This window comes from Metopolophium dirhodum, chromosome 7 (genome assembly GCF_019925205.1).
Source record: "Metopolophium dirhodum isolate CAU chromosome 7, ASM1992520v1, whole genome shotgun sequence".
In the NCBI taxonomy this organism is placed as follows: Eukaryota; Metazoa; Arthropoda; class Insecta; order Hemiptera; family Aphididae; genus Metopolophium; species Metopolophium dirhodum.
This window is the reverse complement of record NC_083566.1, coordinates 24,975,073-24,997,955: the sequence shown is the minus strand read 5'-3', so window position 1 is coordinate 24,997,955 and position 22,883 is coordinate 24,975,073. Positions and strand designations below refer to the sequence as shown.

Below are 22,883 nucleotides of genomic sequence, written 5' to 3'. Positions count from 1 at the left end.
TTTTTTAAAACCTAGTTCGTGTTATCAGTCACAAACTATTTTTTAATATATATCAAAGAATTTAAATTAAATTATTATTTCCTGGTTGCGTGAACAATCACTAAATATTTAATGAATCAATTGTGAGCTAATGGTCCCTTAAACACGGTTTAATGGTCCAATAAATATAAACGCATGATTGGTCCATTTTATTTGATTAAACAATTATTTAATAAACTAATATTTCATGCAACCCGGAATAATATAATATATTATATTATACATATAGATACAAAATAAATATTAACAAAACAACATTCATAATACAATAATAAATTGTATACCTACTGATGACGGATGAGAGTGACATACTGACATATTATTTAATGATTAGGCTGCAGCCTGAGAGTCGGAATAATACTGACGAATGACTAAAATAACCACAAATACATAGGTATAAACGCATACCTACCATTTTTTCCTTTAATAACGAAAAAAGGTTAATTCATCACGGAAAAAACAAAATAGTTGTTTGTACTATAAAAATAGTAGGATAGCTATAGGGATAGCTATATAAGGTTAATCAGATTTACTAAAATATTATAGTCAAGTTATTATAGTTATTCGAACTGAAATACGCTATTTTAACTATATTTTTTAGTTAATTCAAACATTAATAACTGCATTAACTTTAAACTATAGTAAACCTAACCATAACTAATAACTATATTTGTATAGTAATAATAAGTAAATCATTTTAGTTATTTTACCTATTAAATAGTTATATTTACTACAATTTGTTTAACTATAATATTATAATAATTTTTTTTCCCGTGATCTAAATCGTTAATATATTGGCTAATTTCTGAGTTATTTAACCGTACTAAGAATATCTTAGAATAGTCCTTAATAATAATAATTGTTTTACATGAAAGATAAAATAGATGTAATAATATTTTGAGTACTTATTAATTATTAACTATATAGGTACTTACCTACTCGGACAATTTTAATAATCTATATAATAAATTGAAATATGTAGGTACTACTACCATCAATTACAATAATAATCAAAACACATATTTTCTAAATCTATTATCTCATATCGAATATTATCCTTAGCACTTAAATAAATTATTATTATTACAATAAGTTATTATAAGTTATTATTATCCCATTAAGAGGACGTCATACCCGCATGTATTGTCTCCGTCTTACACACGTACGACATAGACAAAACGCGTCTACGCAGTATGAGTAGAACTCGCTCAATTTTGGTGTTAGAATAAAACACCTATTACAAAATGTGTAAGACGCAGACATCGGATGTGATGTGGATGTGACGTCCTCTTTAGTTTAATACTGAATAGGTACCTGAATTTCGAATTATGTACTTCGACATTTTCAAAAAAATGATCTCCTCAACAATTTTAATAAAAAGTTATGGGTCTATTAGAAGAAAAAACTTCGTATATACTCATATAGTATAAAAAAATCTAAGTATTTTAAAATATACTTAACAGTTTCAAAATTCAGAATTGTAATATATTTATTATTAGAGAAAATAAATGGAGCTGAGTATGCTTGGTGCATCTTATGTCATTGTACGCGGGGTTTTTTAACGATTATGGATCGAAGTAACTGTGAAGTAATTAATTACGATTACCTATAATAACAAATTAAAATAATAATACTTATTTTGATGATTGTATGTTAAAATAAAAATAATGAACTTTGTTTGCCAACAATTTTGTTTGTTTTTTTTTTTTTTGAGAGAGTGTCATTACTTATTAGATTAAACTACTCGAGTGTAAAAAAGGTAGCTATAAGAAAAAATTATTTAACTCTTGTAAATTAAACCTATACCAATTATTCCAATTAAAAATATTAATGTAGATTTTACTAAACTTTAGAAGGCCATAGTTAATAAACTAGCGAACCAAAGTTGATGATTTAACTATCAAAATGTTCAGAAAAAAAAGCTTTACCAGAAGCCATTAAAAAAATATAGTAGTTGCCATTTGAAAAAATAAAGTTTATTTTGATATTGGTACACCTGCGTGTTTAAAAAAATTTTGAAATTATTATAAAAAAATTGCCTGTTAAAAATAAAGAAACACGTCTTTTTTCGTTTTAACGAAATTCTATGTCATCGATCCATAATCGTTAAAAAACCCTGCGTACAATGACATAAGATACACCCTGTATACATATATGTATAATATACACAAATATACTAATTTAATATATACGCCGTTTGTACACAATAACAGGATACACAAAAAAAGTTAAGTTTTTGCGCAAGCGCAAAATACAAGACCTAAAAAATTGTAAGTTATAGGAATTTGTGCACGGAAAAAATAAATAGTTACAGTTACTATTTAAATAGTCAGCCCAACCATAAACCATGGAAGCTATATAGACTATCATTCAACATGGTTGGGAGACCTAATCGTCTATAGTTGATATCACTGTGTTGGATATGGTTGAAAATGATCGACATTAAATAGCTACAACATAACGTTATAAGTTATTATAGCCTAATTATTAGATTGAAAATATTTTTTCTTACTTACTGGCATAATACTTACTTACTTACAGTACAATCAGCTGTTCAATATAGTCGCTGCAACATATGAGTTTGTTTGTTTAAACCGAATTATTAGATTGGAACTATAATTGTATGCTAACTCCGTATAGTATAATCAACTATTAAATTTAGTTGCTGCAACATAAAAGTTTCGTTGTTTAAACCTAATTATTAGATTGGAACTATAATTTTATGATAACTCGTATATACCTAGTATAATCCGACAGTTTAGTCTCATATCCGGCAAATAGAATTCAAAAATATATATAGGTAGGGAACTGAGTACCTAATATAAGTAACCAAGTTAAAGAATATATACTATACCTATCTATTTATCGTACCCTATCTGATATTAATAGGCCGTCATAATTGCAGTGCCGCAATTGAATATTTATCAGTGAGGCGTGCAAGCATATTTTATGTGACCCAGTCCAAAATAAAACTTTTAAATAATCTGTTTGGTAGTTATCAAAAATACAGTTGCTTAAATATATAATTATACGTGTTTTTCGGCGGCTTATAGTATTTATTTTGTAAATTCATAACTGTATATTTTTAGAAGATCTAACCTATTTATATAATTGTTTCCATAATTAGGTTAGTACTATATTTTCTTTTGATTATATGAATAGCCTTAGTATTTATTGTCCTTATATAAAGGTAGACAGGTAGACTTATGTAGTTGGCACTTGCCAGTACAACCATTTTAACGTTAAATTTAAAATGAATTTAGTTATATATATAATGTGCCTTCCTCCAAGTACCTAACCATTAATATCCAAAACGTTGATGAAAGGCTTAAAATTCTATTTTAATCAACAGTTAAAGTTCTTACAATTTTAGGCTATTGCCTATATCACAATATTATACATTTATATACAATGGGCCACTGTAATGGATGGTGTTAAATTTGAATCCAATGATATAATATCATTGTATACGAAAAACGATTCTGAGCAGAGACGGTTTTTCAGCCTAGGATATTTTATATTATATTTATACTGTTATTATTAATTCGGTAGCCGATAAGTTGAATTAATATAATTTTCATATTACCACATTTCAATATTTATATATTGTATATACAAAATATACTTGAGAAGTTTCAAGTATCCACGAATAATATTATAAAATTACGACAAAATAACTAAAAATAGTTATTCTTGGTAATTTAATATGTCCTATCATATAAACTTGAACTTAAAATAACTATAAAAAATTTTTTATGGTTTTTAGATATTTTTGTTATTGAATTATCAATTAACTGCTATTACGTGAAACCTTGTCTTACATTTTTATCCTTAAAAGTAAAACCCTTAAAAAAAGTCTTTTTTGTGTTAAATATGGCAAAACTTATGAGGAACGTTGTAGTACGTTTTCAAGTTTTTTGACTTAGCTTAAAATATTTTATCGACAATAATTTAAAAAAATTAATAAAACTCAAAATTGTCTTATGCCTATAAATAGCTCAAAAAGAGTCACAATAATATATCGAAAATTCTATGGTGCATAGAAATTTCTAATATAAACATTCAGTGAACATTTCATGAATATACGGTAGTTTAAAAGTTACACCAAATACCAAAATTGATTTTGTCAAAAAATCAATTTTGCGTAAAAATTCCCGTTTTTCTTTAATTTTTTTGTTTTTCTAGGCGCTTTTGAAAACTACTGAGAATTAAGACTCAATTAAGGCAGTTTAGACCTCCCCAATGCAACAACTAGATTCACTTTCCCACCGGAGAAGATACTGAAGTTGAAAATTAAAGCATTATTTCATACTGTACACAGACACAAAAAAAATAAAAAAACAACACACATCATTGTAAAATCAATCTAAAATAATATTATATTTGACCAGAAAATATAATAATATTATAATGTTTATATTTTGCTCGTATAGAATCAAATACATAAAATAACATTTTTATAGTATAAAAACATTACACATATTACTTATAAGTAATATTATAATTTATAACAACTATTTAGTAATAAAATAATAAAATATTATGTTTTCAAGTTTTAGCGACTAATAATAATAATAATAATAACATGCTGGTTGCACAATAACGTTCTCAACGCATTCTCTTAATGTACCAATCACTATAGTCGTTACGCACCAGTAGATCGCGTTGCAGTATACTCAGTGACTGCATTTTCAGAACAATCTATTTTTCCAAAACATTTTACCCGGTGGCCCGTGATGTAGAATAGACGTTAGCATAATAGACGAAGCTAAACATTTAATGATTCGTGGAAATTAAAAAAAAATCTACTATAATATAACTGAGTAGTGAGTATTATACAATGTTATAATTATAATGATAATATAATGGGCAACCAATTCAGTATTAGGATATCTCATCGAGTAACAACAGTATTTTCTGAACAGTTTGTAATAAAAATCAATATAATCAAAAATAATTAATAATAATTAATAATATAATTATTATTACCTACTGGGTGTGGGTTGGCCAGAAGAAATAAATGCCAAGCTCTATAAAAAATAAACTAAAAAATGTAATAATTAAAAATAATAATCATTGACACTTGAAATTTTCACCGAACGTTTATAATAAAATTCTTTAGTTACAATATAAGAAAGTATATAATTTAAAAAATACCAGTCATTTTAACAAAAATATAGATTAAATTAATAATATCATAGTTAATATTCAGGCAACAATAGGTTTATTGATACTGAGATGAAAAATTTGTTAAAATAAGAATTAACAAATTATTTGAATTAATATTTTTTTTGTTTAGTTTAACTAATATTTCATCTTAGTATCAATAATATATTCGATCGACATTTTGTTAAAATAACTCAGTTTTGTTAATTTTATCAAAATGGTTATTATTGAACTTAAGTAGAATATACTTAGTTTAATAATGTTAAATAATTGAACCAATAGAATATTTATGATTTTAAAAAAGTAAGTATAATCAATTTAATAAACAATCAACTAATTTTATAATTGTATATTATTGGATTAAAAAATGAAATTAATTGCATATTTATTTAAATTTATATTTCATAGATACCTAAAAATACAATAAAATACCTGTATAGTCTGTAGATATTCTATTTACTCGCAAATATATTGTGTAAACACAAATTATATATAATCCAGAACCCACTAACATACAAACATACCATTTTTCTGTTATAGTGAAAAAATAACCAAGTATATTATTCTATTGTAATGAATATGTTTATTAATAATTTACATAGTCAAATTTATTTATAAAAATAATAATTATAATAGGTATCTATATAAATATAATTAAAGATACATAAATTAAATAAATAACAATTTGTAGGTAAATTGTTATATAATATTAGATAATGGGGGGGGGGGGGGGCATTTTAATAATAAAAATAATTATATTCAAATCAAACAGGGTTCCTATATATATTAAAGATAGAAAAATTATAATATATTAAATAAATATGACAAAATAAGTATATATGATTTTGAAAAACTATTAGGTTGGTATCTAAATAAACATTATTAGGTATTGTGTTATAGCATTATCATATACAAACAAACAACATTCAAATAATAAATTATAAAATATAATATGTAACTACATTAAAAAATAAAAAATAAAATAAATGTAAATAGGTACCTATATAAACATCATTTTTGAAAATTATAATTTATAAATATTTTTTAGGATGATAGCTATATGTATTGATTTTACAATGTGTGTTTTTTCCTGTCTGTACACATTTTCACATTTTTCTAGTAAAAATATAATGTTTCGATTTCAATGTGATTACAATATTCTCACAAACTAAAAAAATTTTGTTGTAATATTATATTGTTATATCAATCTATTATTTAATTTATATTACTGATATTTATTATTCCTAATGTCAAAAATGTGTACGCTATATTATATTATTAGAAATAATTGTATATGATAATATTAGGGAAGCTTTAAAATATACATAAATAAAAATAAATACATAAGTCATGCCACCGGTGTGTAGATATAAGTTTGAAACATATAGATAGACACATAGGTAGGTACTTACGAATTACAAGCAGCCAATGGGTAAAACAATATATTCACAAATGAATAATTAATTAACTGTAGGCAACAGATATATAATGCGAGTTATACTATAGGAAAGTCCGAAAGTACGTACACGATTTAAAACGGTGAAACAGTGAATAGTGAATAATACACTCGGCAGAGATTGAGGAGAGATGATTCCTCGTCAAAATCAAGAAGAAAAGTGTCCAAAATATGAAAAAAAATTAGGCATAAAAATTATTATATTCATAATATTATTAGTTAAAGAACACAATACACGATTGTAGCCCTTGGATTCCAAGTATCAACAGAATCTCCGAGTATTTTACAGTTTTTCCAATAATAATATTACTGATATTTCTTGATATTTATCTTAAGTCCATAAGTATCTGCAGGTACCTATGGAAAATATTATTAGGAAATCATTATGATTTCCACAATCAATTAATTAGAATACGTAGTGAAATTCTAAAAACAAGAACTACTGCAGTAAATAGAAGCAAAAAGTGGTTAAATATTAAATTCCTATTAATCAATAATGATATTTATAATATATTATAATATATTAAGTTGTATACTTAGCTGGATATTCATCTATGTTACGACGAAAAATATTATTTTTAAACTATTATACTTACCTACTCAGTACTTACCTTTTGAAGTTTGATAGTCGTAAATAATAAGTAACATTAATATATTATTATTCTCCATTTCACCAATCAGCTTGAATATTAATAGGTAAATTATAAATAAAACGATAAACTATTCCACTTGTCTAAATTCCATGTTTATCACATAACAGAAAAAAAAAGTTGTCTACACTAGAAGGTACACTGGAAAAAATACGGGTATCAAAATATTGTATAGGATTTATTTTTAACAATATTATGTTGAATTTAACATTAATATTGTTAATAATAAATATTAGTATGGTTATTTCGATAAAAATATTTTGTAATTTGTACAATGTAATATTTTTTAAATTTACTAAGCTGTTTGTTAAAAATTAACAAATCTCTATTGATTTAAAAATGCTTTTTATAAATTGAATGACCTGTCTATTAATTCAATGTATTTCTTTCTTAAATTAATGTTTATGTGTATAATTAATTAAACTGATAGTATTTGTTGATTTTACCTATAAATTTTCTTAACTCAATAATATATTTTTCAAATTAAAATAATAATTCTTATTTTAACATATAACTATTTGTTAATAAATAAAAATTAAGCATTATTGAATTTACTAATGAATTTTCGTTCAGTGATACCTATTTCATAGATATTTCATAGATACCTATAGATTGTACATAAAATAAAATATTTTTCATTTTAGTCAAGTTAAGAAATATAGGCACGCTGCTCTATTTAATCTTCAATGTTTTTAGCATAACCTAGTACTGAAAACATCCTTAAAAACATGCAATGATATTGCTATACAATTTAAAAACACCCGCATCACTTGTATATTATACGTGCACAATGCACATATCAATTAAATATTTAAATGCATTTACTTGGAGGTACCAGTACAGTGTAATAATATAATATATCTACCTAAAAATGCACAAACAAAATATTAACAACAGTCCTATGTGGTTGTCGGATAGTGTTTCATTTGTTTTTATTATTGTTTTTGTTTAATCTACATTTGAATCATATCTTAGTAGGTACCACTATACCTCCGACTGTACCTATAATATATTTATATATGTATACATTTTAATATAAAGATATGGGGATTTCGTAAAAGTAAGATACCTATGTTGATTTTGTTGATTAATAAGTACATAATCTACAATAACACCCATTTTACTAACACCAAATGTATTGTTTTAATATCATATAATATTACCTGCAGAGCATTTTGCCAAATATGTATATAATATAAATGTTGGATTTCTTAGATGTTATTTTAACTTTTAGAACTTCAACATATCTACCTAATTATAATATAATATATATTATACATAATATATTCTTGTAAGAATATGGTGTGTGTTATTATTATTTGTTAAGATTATAAACAATAGGTACTCGTATTCATATAGTTTATAGCAACATCAAGTCATAAAATAATGTTTAAAATAAAATAAAAACATTTCATCAACTTATTTATGGCTTTTGCGCCCGAAATTACTGCAGCACAGCTGTGTACCTATAGGCTATAGGTACCTACTTATTTTCACAGGCGAGATACTGAGTACCTATCATTATTAGCTGGTTCCAATCCCGAAGTGCGGAGTATAATGCTACAGTCTATTTTTACAGTAGATTTGAATAAGAGGATTCTATGGTTCATCCTCTTAATTTTGTCTTTTTTTTTAAATTAAATGCAAACTGCAATCGTATTCTATTATGTTACACGTCTTATGCATATACTATTCAAATGAATGGTAACTAAAAATATTACAATCATTTTGTCGGTAATACCTGCAGTGTGGTTCTTAACTTTAATTTATTATGCCACATGCATTACCTATATGGCTATATGTGTTAATAATTATTATTAATATTTAATATACAGCCCAAGATATTTACCACATTTTTCACGACGTTGTATATTTAAAATAAAGTTTAAAGTGAGCGGCTGAGGGCTACAAAACTACGCCAAATGACCCTTGGATTTAACAGCTAATCATAAATGTACACTTGAATATACGATTTATCGCTTTCAAGACCAATTTCCAGTTTAAGTTTGTTAGAATAATAATGTACCTATAATAATGTTGTATACAGTTGTATGACGTTATTTTAAACTAGTATAGGTACATAAGCTAATAGCTATACAGGTTCTAAAATAAAAATATTATATTTATTTTTTAATTTGTTGATGACCCACTCAAAATGATTCATAATACCTAGGTATCATCTATTAGAAGTTGAGAAAAACTGCAGAGTAATACGATAATCATATTATGTAATTTAATATACCAGTAACAGTATTCATATCTTGATTATAGCCTATAGGTAATATTAGATGTAGCAGTGATCGGCAGTTATGGACATTATGGTATTTTAGTGGTGTACGTACATGTGTGTGGTGGGGAGGAGGTTGCAATGAAGGCATTCCCCCTTCGAAAATTTTTTTTGTTTTATGATAAATTAATATTTAATGTAAGATTTTCATTTTTAGGTCCATTTTATTTTCATATAGTCTGTGGTGTAACTTCAAACGCTAGTAAAAATTTAATTTAACTTTCCTGTAAAGTATTTTTTTGTTGTTAAATATTGCAAAACTTATGGGGAACGTTGTATTACATTTTCAAGGTTTTTTGACCTAGCTTAAAATATTTTATCAAATGATGTCCGTGATAATTGATAGTAATGGGCTAATAAGATATGGAAGCTATGGTGATTTGCAAATTGTAGTCATTAATATTAATCTATCATATTAACAATTTGTAAAAATGGCCCTAGTATAATAAATACTAGATCCAGTTATATGTCTATTTTATATTTATGTAAAACTATTTTTAAGGAATTAATACAAACGTTTTAAATTTTAATAACTAAGAAACTACCTACTCATTCAAATTTTGAATAAGGTACATAAACGTTTTCAAAAAATTTGAAAAACAAAGTTTGTATAGTTATTGTATCACCACTGCAGTACACTCCTTAAGTAGTAAAAACAATTTCATTAATTTAAAAATATGGTCTTTGAGTATAACTAAAAATTCCAAAAATCAGAGTTTAAATAAATTCATGAAGGAGAAAATAGGGTGAGTATGCTTGGTGAATCACTCAGCACTCTGTATATAATATGTTGTAATATGTACATATCTAGTATCTATACAGTGTTTGTTTAGTGCTTTATGCATTTTCCACATTAAATATTATGTTGCTAGGATTACTATTGGGTTTTTTTGTTTATAAATTCATACTTCATAGTAAGGTATTTAATATTTTGGGTGGCTACTGGCTACTAGTTGCGCCCCGTGGTAAAAATTTCATCTGCATTGCGGCCTAGCATTTTTTAGGGTGCAATGGTGCATACCATACATAATAACAATTGTGGCTTACATTTTTTATTTAATGTATTTACAAATTTTGGCACGTCGTGTTATATGGGTAAATACCAATTAAAAGTATAAAAATAAATATTACCTATTTATTATAGAACTCAATTTTCTTTCCCATATATAGACTGTCTGTAGCGTCATTTCTATAATAGGAAGATTAAAATGTTGCCTTGTCGTTTTTATTTAAATTTATTGTAGTAAAATATTGAATGTATGATAGTATATACTATATATTCCATATTATATAGACCCATCTTAAAATGATAAAATGAATCGAGCCACAACTCAGATGTAAACTACAAAAACTTGGCCGCAATAAATTAGGATTAAAAATTTCTTCGTAGCTATCTTTTTATATCCAACTATAGTATGCCCCCTCAGAAAATGTACCCTAGATACAACAATCCTAGATATATTTAAATAATAATAATTTTATCAACGTTCATCAACGTACATAAATAAAAATAAATTCATCTGCAAAAAATAATCATGAATTCGCTCATGATAATTATTAATTATAAAACCTAAATGAAAATAAATAGCTTTAATACCTATAAATAGAAAATTATATTTTATATTATCCAACTATAAATATAAATAGGTAACTATAAGAAATTTAGAATTAAATATGGCGTACAGGTAATTTTACGATACGCGTTATATCGTGTAATGTTCATTATTACACTGTAATTGCTATAATACGAATTGCGTTACCTTTATAGACTCTGTTGTTAATATACAACTATACCTATTGGCTATTGTTTGCGTAATATATTGAAGACCTCATCGTATATACGTATGTTAATTAAACATAATACGTATAGGTAATTCAGTAATTGTGTCATAAACATGACGGTCAAATAAATTAATTATTATCGTGTAGTTTCATAAAATTAAAACTCAGAAAATACTAAAAATGTGAATATGATAAATTATAATATTATATTAGGTTTAGGCATACATATTACATATTATTATATCTAATATAAAAGTGTTATATAGAACATTTAAAAAGAAAACTATGAAGAAATTATATTTGTTTGATAAAAGCGCCTATATTATATAACATAATATATCCCATTGTGTCTACATTATATTTAGATAAGCTTTAATACTAAATTATTATGATGTAGGTACTAGGTAGGTATAATGTATATATATGTATGAGGTCAGAACTCTGAGATACATATACCTAGATATTATATATATTATTATAGTTGTGTACTTTTGTGTATCATCATCATCGAGTACTTATAGTACATTTATGTATACTATGATCTATAGTCAATGTCTCAATGGTGTATATCATTTACAAGTTAAAATATTATATAATTCACGATGTTCATAAAAAAAATACACGTATGTAGGTAAATGCCTCCTATACACTAAGGAGTGGTCACATTGTTTTTTTCTGTTTTAATTTTATTCCCGAAGAAACGAGATAGACATTATGTACCTACCACCGGGCTGTATACATATAACTAAATAATATACTATACATATTACAATTTATAATAATATACAAGTCTACGACACAATGTTCTAGATAGGTTTATATACTCGAGACCCGTCTTGTTCGCGTGAGAATAAAAATAACAACAATAATATTACAGCAAACATATCACAATAACCTCATGTATAGGCCTGCATGAGTATCTACACCCCACTGCAGTAATATAGTAATTGCATAAGATATCTCTCGGTCAACTATATACACCTAGTGCCTACAATATAATACCAACTAATAGTAAAGTATTTAACGAGTATACTGTAGTCTATATACTGAGCACTCGCAGTGCAGTCGAGTGAAAACGCTCAAGACTCGGACACAGGACGTATAGTGTTGTTGTTTTTTTGGTTTTTTTTTTGTATATTTTTATTTTTCATTTCTGTCTGTAGTGCATTATAATAACACGTATATAGCATATAAAATAAGAAACCAAAGAATATTTCGTAAATAAATTAATAAATATAAATACAAATATTATATTATTATATATACCTACTGGCTACTAGCCATAAATAATATAGGTTAAACGTTTTGAAAAATCAAATTTCAAACACCTTGTATGCGTTGCAGCACGAAAGCTGCAGGTTCAGACCCTAGCTAATGTGGAATATAGTAACTTAAATTTATACCTCTTAAAAATGTTTCATGTTAGAGATTTATTTAACTTACTTTGTTGAATGGGTACCTACATACAAAACAGTAAATACAACAATTTATTAAACTTTTCTGGAATCGTTGAAAGTACCTATACAAATCGATATTATATAATATACTATTATAATTTATATTTTATATTGTATAATTTGTGTGCAAAAGTAATGTTAAAATGAATGAAATGGTTGAAATGATTTAATAATCGAATTTTTCACGGATTTTTAATTGAAAAATACTATATGCTTTAAAAATTAACTAATATTCATGTAAAATATATATAAGCAGGTACATAATATTTAATCCCCATTAGTGCGTAATTCACACAACGTTGTATATCCAAACAAACAAAACCCAAATTAAAAATATATATAATAATATATGCATGCTTTAAACAAGAATTTAATATATATACCTAATAGTCAAAGTTAATTAAATACTGAGTATGTACGTTGAGCTATTGTTTAATATTTATGAAAAACAATAGAGCTATAATATTCTACTCGCACAGTGTAACAATATTTTATATATTTTTTGGGAATCAAAATAAGATAGGCCTATGTAATAACCTATTTTATTTTTTTTTTTTTATTTAAACAAATTAGTACCTATATATTTTGCAATCTAATATATTATATACAATAAGTAAATTTGATAACAAAGATTAATAACAATATGGAAATCACGTGAAGAGGGTGGCCCATCATTGTGGAAACTCTCAGACTTGTGTGTGTCTGTGTGTGGGGGGGGGGGGGGGGGGGGAATAAGTTATATATTACAGTTTTAATAAAAAAAAATAATCGTAGTTATATTTACTGAAAAGTGCGTGAAAAGTTAGATGAACGGGGCTATGGACATGTACGTGTTATATTTTTCGAAAATCCAAAATGTAATTAACTAGTGTAATATTATATTCTCGTTAAAGTGAATAATATTATACTATATAGAGCGAGAGACAATATTTTAAATATAGCGTGTAATATTATGTAATATTATATAATTATTTGACATACCTATACACAGAGGCAAAAAGACGGTATTATAATACTTGCACTGCGGCATATACTATATTATTATATAATATATCATAATATATTATAACTCAGTTATGTCGGCGGCGCCTTAGTCATAGTTGTCGAGCGAATTACTTGCAGTGCTGCAGCACGATGACCACGGCGCGGAGTACACCGGGCGTGATGTAGGTATAATAATAATATTATGTGCTCTGCAGTGCTCGTATGGCAAGTACAATAATAATAATAATATAACATTGTGTAGCGTGCGGAATATGATGGCTGGTAGGACGTATAAAATATACTATTATTATTATTATGGTGAAACTTATTCTGTGGCGGGAAATTACTAAAAAGACGCGGGCGGCAATAAAGTAGTCGTCGTCGTCGTCGCGTCCCCCGCCTATACCGAATCCCCCCCCTCCCCCCTAGAAGCATTAGCGACGATATGGGGTGGGAGGGGGGATGGGGGGCAACGCGTAGCCGCGTGTGCGTGTGTACCCGACAGGTAAATGCGCGCGCCAGAGCGTGTGTGTGTGTGCGCGCGTGTGGCACCTGTTGCGGGCGGCCCCGGCTCCGGGCCAATGGCGTGCGGCCCGCGAGACGGCGGCGGGGGAGACGGTGTTCCGAGCGTTTGGTTTGCCAGTGGACCATAGTACAGACCGGTACCTCCGCGCGCATAGTAGCAGTGCCTAACCAGCGAGCACGGCGGACGACGGTCGTGACGCACCATCGGTAGACCATATAGAGAGCTTGCGATCGCGCCGGTGTGTGTAAAAACGGTTGTGTGTGCGTGTGCGGTGTTTGTGCTTCGATTGACTTATCGTAATTTTTTTTTTCTCACCCGGTTTGCTTCTCCGCACCCGTGCGCATCGACGTTCCAGCCCTTCGGACCACTCGACCGGATTTCGAATATTAATTCCGTACGAATTAAACAATAATATTATAATATCATTATTGAATATATTAATTTATCGTCAACATAATCGTCATTCTTATTATTATTCATAAATCGTCGATTTCGCCGTGTCGCGCCGTCAACACGATAATAATATCATAGTATACAATATGTATCATTAACCGTTTATATGACGTGTGGTGTTCGTCAGTTGTATACAATAATATAATATTATTATCACCCTCGTCGCCACGACCGATTTCGTGAGCGTATCCGTCGAGAGTGTGCGTTTGCGTAATCATCAGCTATAACTCCAGCTTCGGAACACAGGACCTACCCCGGAACGCGCTTCGACACACTGCTTTTGGTAAGTAACTATATATTGCTTATATATTATATTATAATGCACTTACCCGCGACCCATGGAACTTATGCCATAATAAAAAGTAAAAACCAATAAAATTATATTATATTTAAGATACAATATTTATGTCATTATTACCTACCACGCCAACCAAGTGACTTTAACGCAAGGGAACGCCAGAAACGATTTTTTCAAACAAGATTTTATAGCAAATATTCGCATATTATTTTTTTCGACAAATATTAACTTTATTTTTACCAAACTACTAAAATTCAATATCGATAATATTTATTAAAATTTACAATAAACCTAAGTTTCAGCCTATAATATATCTAATATAGGTATATTTTAATAATTAACTTAAACTCTGCATACAATATAATAATATATTATTGTTGAAATTACGTACAACGTGCAAGTACAATTTGAAAAAATAACATCTCCTTGACCACACATGCGTGCACATGTTTTCAATATTTTCCGACAGTAGTTAGCCGTAAACACACTTCCTTTCCTCTCGTTTTCATAATATCCCACGGTCATTCGTTGTATAATTCGTAAATATTATATATATAATTTATATATATAGTCACATCATTAAGTTTATCGTGACACTGAGTTGTTTTCATATAAAAATAAAAACAAATAAATAAACAAGCCTAAAACTGAATATTTTCCCTTGGAGTTAATATAGTGTTATATATTTTAATTATCATCATTGCTGCAATACAAATATTATTTAATCAACGCAATACCAACAGGCAACAGTTCAAAATCTTTCAGCACAGATTATTTATTTTCCTCCTTACATGATAATATTTGTCATTAAAATTCCTTATTTTACGACTATAGGTAATAGCTATTATTTATAACATTTTATTTTAACTAATATTTCATTTTATTTGTGGTAATATTGAACCAAAAAATGGTTATAGTTATAATAAAATTATAATTTTAACTTAAATCCAATAAAATTGTTTTCTTCTTCATTTAAATTCTGATTGAGGATTATTATTATATTATGACATAATAATTAATATCCATGTTATGTATATTTGCAAGCATCATACTAACAAAATAAATTAAGTACATAACAATATTATACAATTACCAAACATTAAAAAAATTAAATAATCATGTTTGAGTATTGATAAAAAACTGAATAATTTTATTTATATCAGTTTAAGGTGGTTAAGGGTAGTTTTATATCATGAAAAAGAAAAACAGAAGGAGTTTAAAGGCGAATGAAGTTTTGATGGAAAAAAAAACAATCAATATAATATTACAATTCAAAAATTGAAGTACAGTTAGATTTGGCACACAAAAAAGATTTTCCAAGACTATAAGTTTTAAATGATACAGTGAAAGCACAGATGATTAACATCGGATACTCTGGTGCTGAAATGTTGTCCGCTAAGCAGACTTCAGCGTATTCACTTTGTAAAAAGATTGATGTTTTTTCTCAAAAGTACGTTCGTTATTTAGAGGTGTCCGTTAGGGTAGATTTCATTGTATTATAAAATGAAGTAGCATAGAGTATAATAGGATATAATATATTATAATATAATATTTACAATCATATATTTTTTAAATCTTTTATTTTAAAAATTCCAATATCAGACTATGTTTTATAGTTTCGTGTGTTGTGCTTGTGATGCATAATTATGTTTTGTAAAAATCATTGTGTTCGTACGCTCTTGATAAGCAAAAAAAAAAAACAAACAGACAGACAAATAAACGACGTGCGGGTGAATCCACAGGTCGGTGCCCAGCTTTACCGGGCCTCACGTTTATTGTTGTCGTTTCCGCCGATTACCATTCTTCTATCACATGTACTCTATATATACATATACATAATTATTATTATATCATCCACTACCTATATGGCTATATCCTATAGGTACAAATAATATATTAATATACATAAATTATATAAAATATATACAGAATTACAGAGGTACCTATATATATATATAAACACATGTTCACGACACACACAGTATAAACTTAAGTCATTGCGATAATGCGATCAAACTTTTCGGTATAGGCAAGTTGGCTACACAATATAGTAATAATAATATGACTATCTAGACATCGTGGACAACGCATTTTTTTGCGTACGCGCGCGCACAGTGCAGAAGCGCTCAACTTGCGCTAGTTCGTATAATCGTTTTTTCGCACAAATTCCTAATATATCGGCCTCCAACGAAGTCATTGACATTTCAGCGAGCACGTCACAACCCTTTTTGCTCCGAACTTACAAATTACAATATTTATTATACATATATACATTATACATATGTATATTGTGCATGAGTATACAGTTTTGTGTCGTTATCAGAGTCGAACAGCAGCTGCTGACATTGCGCCTCACACAGACATCAAGGACAACACAAAACGATAATAATTACGGGTTATACTGCTGATGACGGGTCCCCTAGTCGTAGTCATAGTCGTCGCCGTCAAACGTCTATGCGCCGCACCCGCACCCAACGTCTGTACAATATATTTTAATGATATTATATTATGAACACTATGGGCATAGGTATTATGTATAGCAATATAGTATAAACACTATAATTATTGCGCGCTACCGTGAATCGTTGTACACAACACCCAGACGGCCGGCGTCCGCTGCAGTGCAGTTGTTCCCCGAGACTTGATTTAGATATTATACGTGTTTGTGATCACACTATAGTCACAAGTCAAAATCACTAGGTAGTACCTACCTAAAACGGACGAAAATGTGACTTGTTTTTCACGAGTAAAATCAAAATATTATTAAATCACATACATTTAAACAGTAGGTCCCTTCATACGTTTTTAGAGTTGTTATAGGTACTTTTGAATTAAATATAATATAATTTCTGGTGTTTAAAACATGAATAGTTGTGTTTTGACGCTATAGGCTCTTTCTGGGGATTTTTGTATTTTTATCTGTAAAAAAAAAAATGTGTTTATTTATCTATAAAAAAACTATGAGTTGTATACTTAGTTTACATTTTTAACAAACGGTAATATTTATTTACCTATGTTATAATTTATTATATTAGTATAATTAAAAAAATATTTAATCTTAATTTTACAGTTATAATACTGAGCCTATTGATTGACTGTTAAAATTAGATACACGAAACTACGAAAGTAATATTTATTTCAAGAAACTCGATTTAACTCGAATTTATAAACTATTGATTGCATAACACAACTAAACATAATAACTATCAAATGCCCTCTTTACGATTTATATTAAAATTTATTGTAGATTATAGTTATTACTCATTAATTTGGAGTCGGATGTTAAGGTTATTATTTATTATATTTCATTACTGGATAGCATATGCAGTTTTATTTAATAGTAAAACATGTGGACGATTCGTTCAACACAAGTGAGTTGACAGGAAATAGTTTATATAAAATATTTGAGAAATTCTTATGAGTTAAAGAACAATTTAACTTCTTTAGCATACTTCAGAGTATTGGGAAAAATTGAATACAAAATGCTTAGTATTTTTTTTTATTTTCAATTATTATTATAATTTTCAATTTTGAGACATATAGGTAACCATAAAAATTATAATATTATATTTTATGTTACATGAAATTATGTTTAATTTTAATTTTTATTATTATTTTTTTTTTTTTTAATCTTATTCAAATACAAAAGACGTGTACATTTTTAATTTATATATTATTATAGATTAGTTTAATGTTTATTGATCATTTTTGAAAAACCAAAAAAAATTTTGAATATTTTTCTCAATATTAAGAGAATTGGTTTTTAGTAGAGAAAATTAGCAAACATTTTTTGAATCATTATTAATATTAGATGGTACCTACTCATTATAAATAGATTATTGTTTAGATAATTGTTTTTATATAGTATCAATTATTTATCTAGTCCCTACTACCTATAGTATGGGTATTCATTTATTTTTATTGAATATTATGAAATTAAATTTTATGTAGTTACCGGTATAGTGCTAATTTTTATTATTTATATGATAAGTATGTAACTGTTTTTAATAACCTACTCAGTACTCCTCCACATGACTTTTTCTCAATAAAGCACAGTATTTCTTCTTTTTTTTTTATAAAAAACCCGCGGAAACTTAGGCCATTGGGTGGTTTTTTAACTGTGGGGAAGGGTATTGTAGGTTTAAACACGTGTATTTGTTAGTTAGGCAGATTTTTTAGTGGGCACCCGTAGGTATCTGCCATGCCCGAGTGGGGGATGGCAACATTTCTCTCCGGACACCGTGATTTGCCCGAAGAAAAATGCCACCCGAAGCCGAGGTTTTGAACCGGCGTCGGTGCGCGCCGCAAACGACCCCTTAGTCTGCTCGGACACTCCGTCGCCCACAGTATTTCTTTATAAGAAAATGAATCTAAATAAATAGATAAATATAATTTCACAAAAGTAATTTATATACCTTATTTGCATTTTATTTTTATTTTGTCTTTAAAATGTGATTTTTTAGAAACGAATTTGAAACATAAAACTATAGACTATAGTTATAACAAGACGAAATTTTTTTAAATGATACTTCATATGCATATTGTTACATTTATTGTACACAGTTATAACATTTTCAATATTACTTTTATAATTATCAAAAAATATATAGGTACCTACGTATACAAGCAAAAATATAATTAAAAGTACCTAAATGATTTCACAAAAATTATTAATACCATGGATATATTTATTAAAGAGGTGTAGGTATTATATATTATATTATTATACTATTTTTTTATACGAAAAATAAAAAGGAAAATCTGTATTTTCTCATTTATCATAGGTTTATAGGTATATTGTAACGTTAGTTTAAACATTTTTCTAAAATGTTTTTCTTTGTAAAATAATAAATATTAATAACTTGGAAATTCAATTTCATCCTAAAAAATTATTTAACTAGGTATTTATTGAATTAGCAGGAACGTAAGTATAGTAAGTTTGATATATGGGCGATGTGCAGTGTGTGCGTGCGTGTGTATTTTATGAAGGGGAAGAAGAAAATAACTAGTGAAAAACCACAAAAAAAAACAATCGGTTGATTGGAAAAAAGGTGTTTAATAAAAGCGTATATATAATATATAAACCTACACCTAACCTATACATAAGAAGGAAATGAACAAGAAAAAACCTCAAGAGAAAGTGGCAGATTAAATTTTCCAACAGTGGAAACCCGTCCCAGATGGAAAATCCAATTAATTGCGTAACCATCGGTTCTTTTTCCGGTCATTCGTAACTGCAGAGATAAATTTTTTTTTATATAATATATTTATCGATTTACATTATTACTTTACGCCGCTCGTACCGTTTTATTTAGATCGCGGAAATCGTCACGTGAAATAATAATAATATAATAATTTATAACGAAATCTAAAATATATTAATAATATAGTCTTATTACTTCATTGCCGTAATAATACCGACGGGTCGGAGCAGGGCCAGGTTGTTATAAATTATAATTTAATATGATATGATATAATAATATTATAACGATATATAGTTATGTACTTATGTAGATATAATATTTGATTGGTATGAATAATTTTTGAATTTTGGATCTCTACTCAAACTTCCCCAAATCGATTTTACTCTATGGCTATCTAGGTATATAATATTATGTATTATATTACGCGTCACACCTATTATTGGATAGGTAAACTGAAAGTATGATCTGTCGTCCGAAAATTCCTTATTACCAGCCGCATGATATTATATTGTACCGAGAGGTGTTGCAGTACACACAGGGTTATTTCTTCCGTCACTATTAAGCCCCACGGAAACCCTCGCCCACCCCTAACAGCACGCAGACACGTTGCAGTCACAATAGACGTTAATTGTCTGTGACGTTTCCACTGCTGCCACGTCGGATGTCACAGGGTTCTGCAGTGCACGATGGTGTGTGATGTATAGATGCAGGTATATTACTCGCGCGTTATTATAATAATAATGATAATAATAATATAATGTAACGAAATGAGGGTGGCACCAAATAAATATAATATATATATTTATGTATAAGTACGTTGTATTATAGAAGCGAATGTGTTTTATGCGCGTTCCGTTTGAATAAAACAAAACCTTGATAGGTATTATACCCACCTATAATATGTACTTAGATGCCTGCAGGAATTAAAGATAAATAGCACAGAGTGTTGTTAAAACCGCATATTGTATACCTACCTACTAAATATTCCCACCTGCCAACTAAGTAGTCTGAGCTTTCCGTAATAGGTGATCGTTCGATAACAAGTGGAATGTCAATGTATAATAAGATATGCATTTTATATAGTTGGCACTAAAATATATATATTTTTTTTTTTGATAATTACATAATTCAGTTATTCAGGCCCAATCAATATGCAGTGAAATGTGCATAGTGTAACGGGAAAACAATAATGAGGATTAAGATCCTTTTAAATTACATTTTAAATCACAGGCATATTTTTAGACTTGTTTTAGATTCTAAGTGGAGCGATTTTTTTCATTTAAAATTATTTAAAAATTTAAAAATTTAAAAATATGTAAATAATGATATTTTATACAGACATTTTAAGTTCAAATTTGGACGAAATTACGTATTAAACCAAGAATACTGAATAGCGGTCTTAGTTATTTCGTTGTAATTTAAAAATATCATTCGTGGGTACTTGAGACTTTTAGAGTACATTATTATAAGTATACATTATACACACAATAACATTTTCAATGCAATTTTTTTAGCAAAATTAATTTAACTTTTGGTAGTACTAATATCTAATTTAATAAAATAAATTATTTTAATCACAATAATATCATACAATTTACTTAGTAATATTATAGGCTGACTGACCGTCTTTTCTATAGTTTAAAAATTGATTGTTATCAAAAAATACTCGCACGCACGTACAATTTCGCAAGGACTTCTGAATAAAAAAAATACTAACAATATATATTTAATAAATGATTTTCTTATTTATCTGTTTGGTAAAATAATTGAATCGACCTTCCTGAATTAGTGACTGTTCCTAAATTATATTATAATCTGAAACAGAAACAGGGGTCTGGGAAAAACGTATTTAAATTATTGACCCCGAGAAAATTTAAGAGTATCTATAATTAATTATTATAGCCGTATACATTTTGCATGATGATATGATAAATAGGTACTTTATCAATATATCTCATACTATACGCCTAAACGAAATCACGTTAAAAAATAATATTACAACTTGACAAAATAGTTTACTATATAATATTTAAAAATTATTTTGGAGAAATTACAGTCAATTAATTTTCGTTAAATCTATTCTAGTTTTAACGAACCTTAAACCCCATTTTTTCTTTTTTTCTTATTAATACGGCTGAAATATTGTTTGCTTTATTCTTTCTTAAGAAAATACTGTAATTTATACAAGTTACGAGTATCGAAGTATGTGTAAAAATGTATAGGAAATTAGTAGGGCCATCGACAGATGGATTATATATAATATTTATTACCTAGCTAAGTTGTTCATAGTATATGTTTTTTATGTGACAAAATAATATAATCATATAATATTATATAGCTACTCATATTATTATATAGTTTAGTTCAGAAATAAACAGCTCCCGACTTCCGAGTACAATTACCAGCTATAATAGTCTTTATGGTAAAGCAAGAAAATGAAGGATAACCGTTTTTTATTCTAATGCAAAATTAACTAATTTTTATTCCGAGCGTCCTTAAGAAAAAATAGATACACATTTGCGAAACTATAGAAAATCACAAGGTTTAATTTTGCCATAATTTATCAAAATTATCCTTAGTA

The 22,883-nt window shown here is 27.6% G+C and overlaps 1 protein-coding gene across 1 annotated transcript in view; it reads left to right on the top strand.

The window, feature by feature from the left end:
* Nucleotides 1-14,411: 14,411 nt before the first annotated feature.
* The window catches only part of LOC132948114 (paired box protein Pax-5), a 78,801-nt gene continuing 70,329 nt past the window's right edge, over nt 14,412-22,883 (top strand). Inside the window, exon 1 of the mRNA XM_061018434.1 lies at nt 14,412-15,083. The gene's annotated coding sequence lies outside the window, so the exon portion shown is untranslated. The remainder of the gene's footprint in view (nt 15,084-22,883) is intronic.